The sequence below is a fragment of the Nerophis lumbriciformis genome, linkage group LG39 (genome assembly GCF_033978685.3).
Source record: "Nerophis lumbriciformis linkage group LG39, RoL_Nlum_v2.1, whole genome shotgun sequence".
In the NCBI taxonomy this organism is placed as follows: domain Eukaryota; kingdom Metazoa; phylum Chordata; class Actinopteri; order Syngnathiformes; family Syngnathidae; genus Nerophis; species Nerophis lumbriciformis.
This window is the reverse complement of record NC_084586.2, coordinates 4,455,001-4,472,631: the sequence shown is the minus strand read 5'-3', so window position 1 is coordinate 4,472,631 and position 17,631 is coordinate 4,455,001. Positions and strand designations below refer to the sequence as shown.

The window sequence follows — 17,631 nt, the reverse complement described above, 5'->3', positions numbered from 1 at the left end:
TTAACGTTTTAAAGTTATGTTATTAACGTATTCGTATTCATAACCAGACTCCCTCAATCAATGTCAAAATCGCTCCTAACTTGTCTCAAACGTTTGTGTTATGTTTGTGCTGCAACATTTTTTGGTCTATTATAGTTTTTATGTTATTATGTTTTGTTTGTAATATTATTCATGTGTTATTATCCATAACCACCCCCCCCCCCACTCCAAACTTGTCCCAATCGTTTGTGCTACAAATGTACTTTGTCCAACCATCATATTATTATGTTATTAACGTTTTATTATTCATAACCACCTTTTCAAAATATCCCTAAACATTTGTACTGTTTGTGCTGCAATTTTTTGTCTAACTATTATAGTTTTCATGTTATTAACGTTTTATTATTCAAAATATTAGGTTTTGGTTATTTATGTTTTATGATTTATAACCACCATGTCAACATTCCCCCAAACTTGGCCCATACGTTTGTGCTACGTTTGTGCTGCAACATTTTTTGTCTATTATAGTTTTTATGTCAATAACGTTTTATTATTCATAACCACCTTGTCAAAATATCCCCAAACTTGTCTCAAACATCTGTGCTGGTTTGTGCTGCAATTTCTTGTCTAACCATTATAGTTTTTATGTTATTAACGTTTTATTACTCGAAATATTAGGTTTTGGTGATTTCTGTTTTATGATTTATAACCACCATTTCAAAATCCCCCTAAACTTGTACCAAACATTTGTGCTGCCACATTTTTTGTCTATTATACTGTTTTTGTTATTAAGTTTTTATGTTTATAACATGTTATTATTCATAACCACCTTGTCAAAATATCCCCAAACTTGTCTCAAACATTTGTGCTAAATTTGTGCTGCAATTTTTTTGTCTAACCATTATAGTTTTTATGTTAACATTTTATTACTCAGAGCATTAGGTTTTGGTGATTTATGTTTTATGATTTATAACCAACATGTCAAAATGTCCCCAAACTTGTCCCAAACATTTGTGCTACTTTTGTGCTGCAATATTTATTGTCTATTATAGTTTTTTAAATGTTATTAAGGTTTTGTGTTTTTATGCTCATAACGTTTTATTATTCATAACTACCTTGTCAAAATCTCCCAAACTTGTCTCAAAGCATTTGTGCTACATTTGTGCTGCAATTTGTTTTGTTTATTATAGTGTTTAAGATATTAACGTTTTAAAGTTATGTTATTAACGTATTCGTATTCATAACCAGACTCCCTCAATCAATGTCAAAATCGCTCCTAACTTGTCTCAAACGTTTGTGTTATGTTTGTGCTGCAACATTTTTTGGTCTATTATAGTTTTTATGTTATTATGTTTTGTTTGTAATATTATTCATGTGTTATTATCCATAACCATCCCCCCCACTCCAAACTTGTCCCAATCGTTTGTGCTACAAATGTACTTTGTCCAACTATCATATTATTATGTTATTAACGTTTTATTATTCATAACCACCTTTTCAAAATATCCCCAAACATTTGTACTGTTTGTGCTGCAATTTTTTGTCTAACTATTATAGTTTTCATGTTATTAACGTTTTATTATTCAAAATATTAGGTTTTGGTTATTTATGTTTTATGATTTATAACCACCATGTCAACATTCCCCCAAACTTGGCCCATACGTTTGTGCTACGTTTGTGCTGCAACATTTTTTGCCTATTATAGTTTTTATGTCAATAACGTTTTATTATTCATAACCACCTTGTCAAAATATCCCCAAACTTGTCTCAAACATCTGTGCTGGTTTGTGCTGCAATTTCTTGTCTAACCATTATAGTTTTTATGTTATTAACGTTTTATTACTCGAAATATTAGGTTTTGGTGATTTCTGTTTTATGATTTATAACCACCATTTCAAAATCCCCCTAAACTTGTCCCAAACGTTTGTGCTGCCACATTTTTTGTCTATTATACTGTTTTTGTTATTAAGTTTTTATGTTTATAACATGTTATTATTCATAACCACCTTGTCAAAATATCCCCAAACTTGTCTCAAACATTTGTGCTAAATTTGTGCTGCAATTTTTTTGTCTAACCATAATAGTTTTTATGTTAACATTTTATTACTCAGAGCATTAGGTTTTGGTGATTTATGTTTTATGATTTATAACCAACATGTCAAAATGTCCCCAAACTTGTCCCAAACATTTGTGCTACTTTTGTGCTGCAATATTTATTGTCTATTATAGTTTTTTAAATGTTATTAAGGTTTTGTGTTTTTATGCTCATAACGTTTTATTATTCATAACTACCTTGTCAAAATCTCCCAAACTTGTCTCAAAGCATTTGTGCTACATTTGTGCTGCAATTTGTTTTGTTTATTATAGTGTTTAAGATATTAACGTTTTAAAGTTATGTTATTAACGTATTCGTATTCATAACCAGACTCCCTCAATCAATGTCAAAATCGCTCCTAACTTGTCTCAAACGTTTGTGTTATGTTTGTGCTGCAACATTTTTTGGTCTATTATAGTTTTTATGTTATTATGTTTTGTTTGTAATATTATTCATGTGTTATTATCCATAACCATCCCCCCCACTCCAAACTTGTCCCAATCGTTTGTGCTACAAATGTACTTTGTCCAACTATCATATTATTATGTTATTAACGTTTTATTATTCATAACCACCTTTTCAAAATATCCCCAAACATTTGTACTGTTTGTGCTGCAATTTTTTGTCTAACTATTATAGTTTTCATGTTATTAACGTTTTATTATTCAAAATATTAGGTTTTGGTTATTTATGTTTTATGATTTATAACCACCATGTCAACATTCCCCCAAACTTGGCCCATACGTTTGTGCTACGTTTGTGCTGCAACATTTTTTGTCTATTATAGTTTTTATGTCAATAACGTTTTATTATTCATAACCACCTTGTCAAAATATCCCCAAACTTGTCTCAAACATCTGTGCTGGTTTGTGCTGCAATTTCTTGTCTAACCATTATAGTTTTTATGTTATTAACGTTTTATTACTCGAAATATTAGGTTTTGGTGATTTCTGTTTTATGATTTATAACCACCATTTCAAAATCCCCCTAAACTTGTCCCAAACGTTTGTGCTGCCACATTTTTTGTCTATTATACTGTTTTTGTTATTACGTTTTTATGTTTATAACATGTTATTATTCATAACCACCTTGTCAAAATACCCCCAAACTTGTCTCAAACATTTGTGCTAAATTTGTGCTGCAATTTTTTTGTCTAACCATTATAGTTTTTATGTTAACATTTTATTACTGAGAGCATTAGGTTTTGGTGATTTATGTTTTATGATTTATAACCAACATGTCAAAATGTCCCCAAACTTGTCCCAAACATTTGTGCTACTTTTGTGCTGCAATATTTATTGTCTATTATAGTTTTTTAAATGTTATTAAGGTTTTATGTTTTTATGCTCATAACGTTTTATTATTCATAACTACCTTGTCAAAATCTCCCAAACTTGTCTCAAAGCATTTGTGCTACATTTGTGCTGCAATTTGTTTTGTTTATTATAGTGTTTAAGATATTAACGTTTTAAAGTTATGTTATTAACGTATTCGTATTCATAACCAGACTCCCTCAATCAATGTCAAAATCGCTCCTAACTTGTCTCAAACGTTTGTGTTATGTTTGTGCTGCAACATTTTTTGGTCTATTATAGTTTTTATGTTATTATGTTTTGTTTGTAATATTATTCATGTGTTATTATCCATAACCATCCCCCCCACTCCAAACGTGTCCCAATCGTTTGTGCTACAAATGTACTTTGTCCAACTATCATATTATTATGTTATTAACGTTTTATTATTCATAACCACCTTTTCAAAATATCCCCAAACATTTGTACTGTTTGTGCTGCAATTTTTTGTCTAACTATTATAGTTTTCATGTTATTATCGTTTTATTATTCAAAATATTAGGTTTTGGTTATTTATGTTTTATGATTTATAACCACCATGTCAACATTCCCCCAAACTTGGCCCATACGTTTGTGCTACGTTTGTGCTGCAACATTTTTTGCCTATTATAGTTTTTATGTCAATAACGTTTTATTATTCATAACCACCTTGTCAAAATATCCCCAAACTTGTCTCAAACATCTGTGCTGGTTTGTGTTGCAATTTCTTGTCTAACCATTATAGTTTTTATGTTAACGTTTTATTACTCGAAATATTAGGTTTTGGTGATTTCTGTTTTATGATTTATAACCACCATTTCAAAATCCCCCTAAACTTGTCCCAAACGTTTGTGCTGCCACATTTTTTGTCTATTATACTGTTTTTGTTATTAAGTTTTTATGTTTATAACATATTATTATTCATAACCACCTTGTCAAAATATCCCCAAACTTGTCTCAAACATTTGTGCTAAATTTGTGCTGCAATTTTTTTGTCTAACCATTATAGTTTTTATGTTAACATTTTATTACTCAGAGCATTAGGTTTTGGTGATTTATGTTTTATGATTTATAACCAACATGTCAAAATGTCCCCAAACTTGTCCCAAACATTTGTGCTACTTTTGTGCTGCAATATTTATTGTCTATTATAGTTTTTTAAATGTTATTAAGGTTTTGTGTTTTTATGCTCATAACGTTTTATTATTCATAACTACCTTGTCAAAATCTCCCAAACTTGTCTCAAAGCATTTGTGCTACATTTGTGCTGCAATTTGTTTTGTTTATTATAGTGTTTAAGATATTAACGTTTTAAAGTTATGTTATTAACGTATTCGTATTCATAACCAGACTCCCTCAATCAATGTCAAAATCGCTCCTAACTTGTCTCAAACGTTTGTGTTATGTTTGTGCTGCAACATTTTTTGGTCTATTATAGTTTTTATGTTATTATGTTTTGTTTGTAATATTATTCATGTGTTATTATCCATAACACTCCAAACTTGTCCCAATCGTTTGTGCTACAAATGTACTTTGTCCAACTATCATATTATTATGTTATTAACGTTTTATTATTCATAACCACCTTTTCAAAATATCCCCAAACATTTGTACTGTTTGTGCTGCAATTTTTTGTCTAACTATTATAGTTTTCATGTTATTAACGTTTTATTATTCAAAATATTAGGTTTTGGTTATTTATGTTTTATGATTTATAACCACCATGTCAACATTCCCCCAAACTTGTCCCAAAAGTTTGTGCTACTTTTGTGCGGCAACATTTTTTGTCTATTATAGTTTTTATGTCAATAACGTTTTATTATTCATAACCACCTTGTCAAAATATCCCCAAACTTGTCTCAAACATCTGTGCTGGTTTGTGCTGCAATTTCTTGTCTAACCATTATAGTTTTTATGTTATTAACGTTTTATTACTCGAAATATTAGGTTTTGGTGATTTCTGTTTTATGATTTATAACCACCATTTCAAAATCCCCCTAAACTTGTCCCAAACGTTTGTGCTGCCACATTTTTTCTCTATTATACTGTTTTTGTTATTAAGTTTTTATGTTTATAACATGTTATTATTCATAACCACCTTGTCAAATTATCCCCAAACTTGTCTGAAACATTTGTGCTAAATTTGTGCTGCAATTTTTTTGTCTAACCATTATAGTTTTTATGTTAACATTTTATTACTCAGAGCATTAGGTTTTGGTGATTTATGTTTTATGATTTATAACCAACATGTCAAAATGTCCCCAAACTTGTCCCAAACATTTGTGCTACTTTTGTGCTGCAATATTTATTGTCTATTATAGTTTTTTAAATGTTATTAAGGTTTTATGTTTTTATGCTCATAACGTTTTATTATTCATAACTACCTTGTCAAAATCTCCCAAACTTGTCTCAAAGCATTTGTGCTACATTTGTGCTGCAATTTGTTTTGTTTATTATAGTGTTTAAGATATTAACGTTTTAAAGTTATGTTATTAACGTATTCGTATTCATAACCAGACTCCCTCAATCAATGTCAAAATCGCTCCTAACTTGTCTCAAACGTTTGTGTTATGTTTGTGCTGCAACATTTTTTGGTCTATTATAGTTTTTATGTTATTATGTTTTGTTTGTAATATTATTCATGTGTTATTATCCATAACCACCCCCCCCCCCCCACTCCAAACTTGTCCCAATCGTTTGTGCTACAAATGTACTTTGTCCAACTATCATATTATTATGTTATTAACGTTTTATTATTCATAACCACCTTTTCAAAATATCCCCAAACATTTGTACTGTTTGTGTTGCAATTTTTTGTCTAACTATTATAGTTTTCATGTTATTAACGTTTTATTATTCAAAATATTAGGTTTTGGTTATTTATGTTTTATGATTTATAACCACCATGTCAACATTCCCCCAAACTTGGCCCATACGTTTGTGCTACGTTTGTGCTGCAACATTTTTTGCCTATTATAGTTTTTATGTCAATAACGTTTTATTATTCATAACCACCTTGTCAAAATATCCCCAAACTTGTCTCAAACATCTGTGCTGGTTTGTGCTGCAATTTCTTGTCTAACCATTATAGTTTTTATGTTATTAACGTTTTATTACTCGAAATATTAGGTTTTGGTGATTTCTGTTTTATGATTTATAACCACCATTTCAAAATCCCCCTAAACTTGTCCCAAACGTTTGTGCTGCCACATTTTTTGTCTATTATACTGTTTTTGTTATTAAGTTTTTATGTTTATAACATGTTATTATTCATAACCACCTTGTCAAAATATCCCCAAACTTGTCTCAAACATTTGTGCTAAATTTGTGCTGCAATTTTTTTGTCTAACCATTATAGTTTTTATGTTAACATTTTATTACTCAGAGCATTAGGTTTTGGTGATTTATGTTTTATGATTTATAACCAACATGTCAAAATGTCCCCAAACTTGTCCCAAACATTTGTGCTACTTTTGTGCTGCAATATTTATTGTCTATTATAGTTTTTTAAATATTAAGGTTTTATGTTTTTATGCTCATAACGTTTTATTATTCATAACTACCTTGTCAAAATCTCCCAAACTTGTCTCAAAGCATTTGTGCTACATTTGTGCTGCAATTTGTTTTGTTTATTATAGTGTTTAAGATATTAACGTTTTAAAGTTATGTTATTAACGTATTCATATTCATAACCAGACTCCCTCAATCAATGTCAAAATCGCTCCTAACTTGTCTCAAACGTTTGTGTTATGTTTGTGCTGCAACATTTTTTGGTCTATTATAGTTTTTATGTTATTATGTTTTGTTTGTAATATAATTCATGTGTTATTATCCATAACCATCCCCCCCACTCCAAACTTGTCCCAATCGTTTGTGCTACAAATGTACTTTGTCCAACTATCATATTATTATGTTATTAACGTTTTATTATTCATAACCACCTTTTCAAAATATCCCCAAACATTTGTACTGTTTGTGCTGCAATTTTTTGTCTAACTATTATAGTTTTCATGTTATTAACGTTTTATTATTCAAAATATTAGGTTTTGGTTATTTATGTTTTATGATTTATAACCACCATGTCAACATTCCCCCAAACTTGGCCCATACGTTTGTGCTGCAACATTTTTTGCCTATTATAGTTTTTATGTCAATAACGTTTTATTATTCATAACCACCTTGTCAAAATATCCCCAAACTTGTCTCAAACATCTGCGCTGGTTTGTGCTGCAATTTCTTGTCTAACCATTATAGTTTTTATGTTATTAACGTTTTATTACTCGAAATATTAGGTTTTGGTGATTTCTGTTTTATGATTTATAACCACCATTTCAAAATCCCCCTAAACTTGTCCCAAACGTTTGTGCTGCCACATTTTTTGTCTATTATACTGTTTTTGTTATTAAGTTTTTATGTTTATAACATGTTATTATTCATAACCGCCTTGTCAAAATATCCCCAAACTTGTCTCAAACATTTGTGCTAAATTTGTGCTGCAATTTTTTTGTCTAACCATTATAGTTTTTATGTTAACATTTTATTACTCAGAGCATTAGGTTTTGGTGATTTATGTTTTATGATTTATAACCAACATGTCAAAATGTCCCCAAACTTGTCCCAAACATTTGTGCTACTTTTGTGCTGCAATATTTATTGTCTATTATAGTTTTTTAAATGTTATTAAGGTTTTGTGTTTTTATGCTCATTACGTTTTATTATTCATAACTACCTTGTCAAAATCTCCCAAACTTGTCTCAAAGCATTTGTGCTACATTTGTGCTGCAATTTGTTTTGTTTATTATAGTGTTTAAGATATTAACGTTTTAAAGTTATGTTATTAACGTATTCGTATTCATAACCAGACTCCCTCAATCAATGTCAAAATCGCTCCTAACTTGTCTCAAACGTTTGTGTTATGTTTGTGCTGCAACATTTTTTGGTCTATTATAGTTTTTATGTTATTATGTTTTGTTTGTAATATTATTCATGTGTTATTATCCATAACCATCCCCCCCCACTCCAAACTTGTCCCAATCGTTTGTGCTACAAATGTACTTTGTCCAACTATCATATTATTATGTTATTAACGTTTTATTATTCATAACCACCTTTTCAAAATATCCCCAAACATTTGTACTGTTTGTGCTGCAATTTTTTGTCTAACTATTATAGTTTTCATGTTATTAACGTTTTATTATTCAAATTATTAGGTTTTGGTTATTTATGTTTTATGATTTATAACCACCATGTCAACATTCCCCCAAACTTGGCCCATACGTTTGTGCTACGTTTGTGCTGCAACATTTTTTGCCTATTATAGTTTTTATGTCAATAACGTTTTATTATTCATAACCACCTTGTCAAAATATCCCCAAACTTGTCTCAAACATCTGTGCTGGTTTGTGCTGCAATTTCTTGTCTAACCATTATAGTTTTTATGTTATTAACGTTTTATTACTCGAAATATTAGGTTTTGGTGATTTCTGTTTTATGATTTATAACCACCATTTCAAAATCCCCCTAAACTTGTCCCAAACGTTTGTGCTGCCACATTTTTTGTCTATTATACTGTTTTTGTTATTAAGTTTTTATGTTTATAACATGTTATTATTCATAACCGCCTTGTCAAAATATCCCCAAACTTGTCTCAAACATTTGTGCTAAATTTGTGCTGCAATTTTTTTGTCTAACCATTATAGTTTTTATGTTAACATTTTATTACTCAGAGCATTAGGTTTTGGTGATTTATGTTTTATGATTTATAACCAACATGTCAAAATGTCCCCAAACTTGTCCCAAACATTTGTGCTACTTTTGTGCTGCAATATTTATTGTCTATTATAGTTTTTTAAATGTTATTAAGGTTTTGTGTTTTTATGCTCACAACGTTTTATTATTCATAACTACCTTGTCAAAATCTCCCAAACTTGTCTCAAAGCATTTGTGCTACATTTGTGCTGCAATTTGTTTTGTTTATTATAGTGTTTAAGATATTAACGTTTTAAAGTTATGTTATTAACGTATTCGTATTCATAACCAGACTCCCTCAATCAATGTCAAAATCGCTCCTAACTTGTCTCAAACGTTTGTGTTATGTTTGTGCTGCAACATTTTTTTGGTCTATTATAGTTTTTATGTTATTATGTTTTGTTTGTAATATTATTCATGTGTTATTATGCATAACCATCCCCCCCACTCCAAACTTGTCCCAATCGTTTGTGCTACAAATGTACTTTGTCCAACTATCATATTATTATGTTATTAACGTTTTATTATTCATAACCACCTTTTCAAAATATCCCCAAACATTTGTACTGTTTGTGCTGCAATTTTTTGTCTAACTATTATAGTTTTCATGTTATTAACGTTTTATTATTCAAAATATTAGGTTTTGGTTATTTATGTTTTATGATTTATAACCACCATGTCAACATTCCCCCAAACTTGGCCCATACGTTTGTGCTACTTTTGTGCTGCAACATTTTTTGTCTATTATAGTTTTTATGTCAATAACGTTTTATTATTCATAACCACCTTGTCAAAATATCCCCAAACTTGTCTCAAACATCTGTGCTGGTTTGTGCTGCAATTTCTTGTCTAACCATTATAGTTTTTATGTTATTAACGTTTTATTACTCGAAATATTAGGTTTTGGTGATTTCTGTTTTATGATTTATAACCACCATTTCAAAATCCCCCTAAACTTGTCCCAAACGTTTGTGCTGCCACATTTTTTGTCTATTATACTGTTTTTGTTATTAAGTTTTTATGTTTATAACATGTTATTATTCATAACCGCCTTGTCAAAATATCCCCAAACTTGTCTCAAACATTTGTGCTAAATTTGTGCTGCAATTTTTTTTGTCTAACCATTATAGTTTTTATGTTAACATTTTATTACTCAGAGCATTAGGTTTTGGTGATTTATGTTTTATGATTTATAACCAACATGTCAAAATGTCCCCAAACTTGTCCCAAACATTTGTGCTACTTTTGTGCTGCAATATTTATTGTCTATTATAGTTTTTTAAATGTTATTAAGGTTTTATGTTTTTATGCTCATAACGTTTTATTATTCATAACTACCTTGTCAAAATATCCCCAAACATTTGTACTGTTTGTGCTGAAATTTTTTGTCTAACTATTATAGTTTTCATGTTATTAACGTTTTATTATTCAAAATATTAGGTTTTGGTTATTTATGTTTTATGATTTATAACCACCATGTCAACATTCCCCCAAACTTGGCACATACGTTTGTGCTACTTTTGTGCTGCAACATTTTTTCTCTATTATAGTTTTTATGTCAATAACGTTTTATTATTCATAACCACCTTGTCAAAATATCCCCAAACTTGTCTCAAACATCTGCGCTGGTTTGTGCTGCAATTTCTTGTCTAACCATTATAGTTTTTATGTTATTAACGTTTTATTACTCGAAATATTAGGTTTTGGTGATTTCTGTTTTATGATTTATAACCACCATTTCAAAATCCCCCTAAACTTGTCCCAAACGTTTGTGCTGCCACATTTTTTGTCTATTATACTGTTTTTGTTATTAAGTTTATAACATGTTATTATTCATAACCACCTTGTCAAAATATCCCCAAACTTGTCTCAAACATTTGTGCTAAATTTGTGCTGCAATTTTTTTGTCTAACCATTATAGTTTTTATGTTAACATTTTATTACTCAGAGCATTAGGTTTTGGTGATTTATGTTTTATGATTTATAACCAACATGTCAAAATGTCCCCAAACTTGTCCCAAACATTTGTGCTACTTTTGTGCTGCAATATTTATTGTCTATTATAGTTTTTTAAATGTTATTAAGGTTTTGTGTTTTTATGCTCATAACGTTTTATTATTCATAACTACCTTGTCAAAATCTCCCAAACTTGTCTCAAAGCATTTGTGCTACATTTGTGCTGCAATTGGTTTTGTTTATTATAGTGTTTAAGATATTAACGTTTTAAAGTTATGTTATTAACGTATTCGTATTCATAACCAGACTCCCTCAATCAATGTCAAAATCGCTCCTAACTTGTCTCAAACGTTTGTGTTATGTTTGTGCTGCAACATTTTTTGGTCTATTATAGTTTTTATGTTATTATGTTTTGTTTGTAATATTATTCATGTGTTATTATCCATAACCACCCCCCCCACTCCAAACTTGTCCCAATCGTTTGTGCTACAAATGTACTTTGTCCAACTATCATATTATTATGTTATTAACGTTTTATTATTCATAACCACCTTTTCAAAATATCCCCAAACATTTGTACTGTTTGTGCTGCAATTTTTTGTCTAACTATTATAGTTTTCATGTTATTAACGTTTTATTATTCAAAATATTAGGTTTTGGTTATTTATGTTTTATGATTTATAACCACCATGTCAACATTCCCCCAAACTTGGCCCATACGTTTGTGCTACGTTTGTGCTGCAACATTTTTTGCCTATTATAGTTTTTATGGAAAATGTTTTATGTTAATAACGTTTTATCATTCATAACCTCCTTGTCAAACTTGTCCCAAACATTTGTGTTATGTTTGTGCTGCAACATTTTGTTTGTCTATTGTAGTTTTTATGTTAACCTTTTATACTTTTTATGTCAATAACATGTAAAAATCTCCCCAAACTTGCCTCAATCGCTTGTGCTGCAATGTTTTTGTCCAACTATTACAGTTATGTTATATGATAGTTTTTATGTTATCAGTGTGTTATTATTTATAACCACCCCCCCCCACCCCCCACCTTGTCAAAATCTCCCCAGACTTATTTTTGAATGTTTGTGCTACATTTGTGCAGGTTTGTGTTGCACAATTGTTTTGTCAAACTGTTATAGTTGTTATGTCATTAGGTGTATAGTTTTTGTTATCAACGTCGTATTATTCATAACCAGCCCACCCCCAACTTTGTCAAACTCTTCTCAAACTTGTCCCAAACGTTTGTGCTGCAAAATTGTTTTGTCCAACTATTATAGTTTGTATGTTATTGCCGTTTTTAGTTTGTTAAAGTTTTATAGTTTTTAGGCTATTAACACACACCTTGTTAATAGGTTTGTGTTGCTAAATTGTTTCTTCAAACTATTATAGTTTTTATGTTATAGTTTTTGTTGTTATCATTCATACCCACCCCCGGCCCCCACTTGTCAAAACCACTCAAACTCGTCTTATAGACAATAGACAAGAGTATGTGGATTTTATGGGTAACACATCTGAACAAATGAGGATTGAATGTGGAATTTCACAAGGTTCGGTTTTGGGGACAAATTTGTTTATTTTATATATTAATGATATACAGGTAAAAGCCAGTAAATTAGAATATTTTGAAAAACTTGATTTATTTCAGTAATTGCATTCAAAAGGTGTAACTTGTACATTATATTTATTCATTGCACACAGACTGATGCATTCAAATGTTTATTTCATTTAATTTTGATGATTTGAAGTGGCAACAAATGAAAATCCAAAATTCCGTGTGTCACAAAATTAGAATATTACTTAAGGCTAATACAAAAAAGGGATTTTTAGAAATGTTGGCCAACTGAAAAGTATGAAAATGAAAAATATGAGCATGTACAATACTCAATACTTGGTTGGAGCTCCTTTTGCCTCAATTACTGCGTTAATGCGGCGTGGCATGGAGTCGATGAGTTTCTGGCACTGCTCAGGTGTTATGAGAGCCCAGGTTGCTCTGATAGTGGCCTTCAACTCTTCTGCGTTTTTGGGTCTGGCATTCTGCATCTTCCTTTTCACAATACCCCACAGATTTTCTATGGGGCTAAGGTCAGGGGAGTTGGCGGGCCAATTTAGAACAGAAATACCATGGTCCGTAAACCAGGCACGGGTAGATTTTGCGCTGTGTGCAGGCGCCAAGTCCTGTTGGAACTTGAAATCTCCATCTCCATAGAGCAGGTCAGCAGCAGGAAGCATGAAGTGCTCTAAAACTTGCTGGTAGACGGCTGCGTTGACCCTGGATCTCAGGAAACAGAGTGGACCGACACCAGCAGATGACATGGCACCCCAAACCATCACTGATGGTGGAAACTTTACACTAGACTTCAGGCAACGTGGATCCTGTGCCTCTCCTGTCTTCCTCCAGACTCTGGGACCTCGATTTCCAAAGGAAATGCAAAATTTGCATGGTTGGGTGATGGTTTGGGGTGCCATGTCATCTGCTGGTGTCGGTCCACTCTGTTTCCTGAGATCCAGGGTCAACGCAGCCGTCTACCAGCAAGTTTTAGAGCACTTCATGCTTCCTGTTGCTGACCTGCTCTATGGAGATGGAGATTTCAAGTTCCAACAGGACTTGGCGCCTGCACACAGCGCAAAATCTACCCGTGCCTGGTTTACGGACCATGGTATTTCTGTTCTAAATTGGCCCGCCAACTCCCCTGACCTTAGCCCCATAGAAAATCTGTGGGGTATTGTGAAAAGGAAGATGCAGAATGCCAGACCCAAAAACGCAGAAGAGTTGAAGGCCACTATCAGAGCAACCTGGGCTCTCATAACACCTGAGCAGTGCCAGAAACTCATCGACTCCATGCCACGCCGCATTAACGCAGTAATTGAGGCAAAAGGAGCTCCAACCAAGTATTGAGTATTGTACATGCTCATATTTTTCATTTTCATACTTTTCAGTTGGCCAACATTTCTAAAAATCCCTTTTTTGTATTAGCCTTAAGTAATATTCTAATTTTGTGACACACGGAATTTTGGATTTTCATTTGTTGCCACTTCAAATCATCAAAATTAAATGAAATAAACATTTGAATGCATCAGTCTGTGTGCAATGAATAAATATAATGTACAAGTTACACCTTTTGAATGCAATTACTGAAATAAATCAAGTTTTTCAAAATATTCTAATTTACTGGCTTTTACCTGTAAGAGTAACATAAAGGCATTGTATCAACTACAGAAAAGAGCTATATGGATTATTCATAAAGTAGATTACTTAGAACACACTAACATATTTATTCATTCTGGTTTATTGAAACTACAGGAGATAGTAAAGTTACAGGCATGATGTGTTATGTTTAAGGCTAAAAGTAAAACATTACCAGCAAATTTACAAAAATTGTTTGTCATCACGGCGTGGCGCAGTGGAAGAGTGGCCGTGCGCGACCCGAGGGTCCCTGGTTCAATCCCCACCTAGTACCAACCTCGTCATGTCCGTTGTGTCCTGAGCAAGACACTTCACCCTTGCTCCTGATGGGTGCTGGTTAGCGCCATCAGTGTGTGAATGTGTGTGTGAATGGGTAAATGTGGAAGTAGTGTCAAAGCGCTTTGAGTACCTTGAAGGTAGAAAAGCGCTATACAAGTACACCCCATTTATCATTTATCATTTACTTCTGAGAATGAAGAGCGTAGAAAAAAGGTCATTTCAAACATCAGTATTCAAGGACAACTTTAAAACAAATGTGTATATCAGTGGTGGGGGTTAAACTATGGAATTCTCTTTACAATGAGATAAAAGACTGTAAAAACTATATTCCAATTGAAAAAAATATATAAAGACAGAACAATAAGATCATATGGACAGCCATAAGTGTTTACATTCTGCTTAATATTTATTAATTTACTTGTTTTTTTGTCTGTTTTTTTTATTTGTTTTGTATCATCCCATGAGGTGTATATTACTTTTTTTTGTTCGGTTTGTACTTCATGAAGTTTTGCACTTGTTGTGTTTTTTGTTTGTTTTCATTATATTTGGATATATTTGTTTGGTTTGTATGATATCCATTGAATAAGACTATGTATTATGTTGAAGGGGGCAGGAAAATATAAGATTTTTCTTCATCCTGCTTCTTCTCAGGCATTGGTGTGTAAATGTGTGTTTAGTTTCTGAGGTTTAATTGTCTATTGATCAAAGATGCACATCAATGAAGGAGATCAATAAAAAAAAATTGAAAAAATGAAAATTAAATTATTCATTTATGCTACAGTTTTTTTTGTCTAACCATTATAGTTGTAATGTTAGTAACATGTTATTATTCATAACCGGCCCCATAACATAAAACATACTTGCCAACCCTCCCGGATTTTCCGGAAGACTCCCGAAATTCAGCGCCTCTCCCAAAAACCTCACGGGACAAATTTTCTCCCGAAAATCTCCCGGAATTCAGGCGGACCTGAGTGACGTGTCGACAGCCTGTTTTCACGTCCGCTTTCCCACAATATAAACAGCGTGCCTGCCCAATCACATTATAACTGTAGAATGATCGAGGGCGAGTTCTTGGTTTCTCATGTGGGTTTATTGTTAGGTAGTTTCATTAACGTCCTCTCAGCGCGGTAACAACACACAACAACAGCAGTCACGTTTTCGTCTACCGTAAAGCAGTTCGTCTGCCGTAAACAGCAATGTTGTGACACTCTTAAACAGGACAATACTGCCATCTACTGTGCATGCATATGTGACAATAACATCTACAGCTTTTAGAGAGTGCAGTGCACAACTGCGCACACAACAAGGAGACGAAGCAGAATGCATCATCAGAGAGGGTGTTCAGCATGGTTAGACAAATAGTAACAGAGAATAGAACAAGGATGGATAATTCAACCCTTAACTCAACAATGAGTAGTTGAGTGTTATGTGTGTGTATATGTGTAAGTAAATGAACACTGAAATTCAAGTATTTCTCTTATTTATATATATATATATATATATATATATGTCTTAAAAAGGTTATCCAAAAAATAGTGCTCGATACCGTAGTAGAGCGCAATATATGTATGTGTGGGAAAAAAAAAATCACAAGACTATTTCATCTCTACAGGCCTGTTTCATGAGGGGGGGTACCCTCAATCGTCAGGAGATTTTAATGGGAGCATTCGCATACCATGGTTTATATAGGGCACAGAGTGGGTGGGTACAGGCTGGCCTAGGGGCGTGGTGATTGGCTCATGTGTTACCTAGGAGGTGTTTCCGTCTATGGCGGCATGTTGTTACAATTTCGCTGCGCTTGTTGAGGGATGACAGGTCTGGACGGTAAATAATAAACAGTTTCTCTTTCAAGCATAGGTTGCATCTTTTATTACCACTATTGTAAGGTGTGCTGGATGCAAGAATTTGCCATGTTATTGAATATTCAACATTATTGTCTTTGAGGTCCCAAATGTGTTTGCTGAGTTCTGTGGTATTTCGCAGGTTTTTGTTCCTGAAAGAAGCCTTGTGATTGTTCCATCTGGTTTTGAATTCACCCTCGGTTAATCCTACATATGTGTCGGATGTGTTAATGTCCTTGCGTATTACCTTAGATTGGTAGACAACTGATGTTTGTAAGCACCCCCCGTTGAGGGGGCAATCAGGTTTCTTTCGACAGTTGCATGCTTTGTTGGTTTTGGAGTCGCTCTGACTGGGGGTCGACGGCTCATTTGCAATTGTTTTGTTGTGGTTTGAGATGATTTGTCGTATATAAGATACAATTTCACCCTCACCTATGAACCCACGCCAGGAAACCAGCCAAAAAAGAACAGAAAACGAAACGACATCATCTGGTACAACCCCCCATACAGCAAAAACGTCTCAACGAACATTGGACACAAATTCCTCAATCTGATTGACAAACACTTTCCCAAAGACAACAACCTAAGAAAAGTATTCAACAAGAACAACATTAAATTGAGCTACAGCTGCATGAACAATATACGACAAATCATCTCAAACCACAACAAAACAATTGCAAATGAGCCGTCGACCCCCAGTCAGAGCGACTCCAAAACCAACAAAGCATGCAACTGTCGAAAGAAACCTGATTGCCCCCTCAACGGGGGGTGCTTACAAACATCAGTTGTCTACCAATCTAAGGTAATACGCAAGGACATTAACACATCCGACACATATGTAGGATTAACCGAGGGTGAATTCAAAACCAGATGGAACAATCACAAGGCTTCTTTCAGGAACAAAAACCTGCGAAATACCACAGAACTCAGCAAACACATTTGGGACCTCAAAGACAATAATGTTGAATATTCAATAACATGGCAAATTCTTGCATCCAGCACACCTTACAATAGTGGTAATAAAAGATGCAACCTATGCTTGAAAGAGAAACTGTTTATTATTTACCGTCCAGACCTGTCATCCCTCAACAAGCGCAGCGAAATTGTAACAACATGCCGCCATAGACGGAAACACCTCCTAGGTAACACATGAGCCAATCACCACGCCCCTAGGCCAGCCTGTACCCACCCACTCTGTGCCCTATATAAACCAT

General features: G+C 32.8%; 1 protein-coding gene across 2 annotated transcripts in view; it reads right to left on the bottom strand.

Moving 5' to 3' along the window:
* The window catches only part of calcoco2 (calcium binding and coiled-coil domain 2), a 73,190-nt gene that overhangs the window by 54,367 nt on the left and 1,192 nt on the right, over positions 1-17,631 (bottom strand). The gene's annotated exons all lie outside the window — the stretch shown is intronic.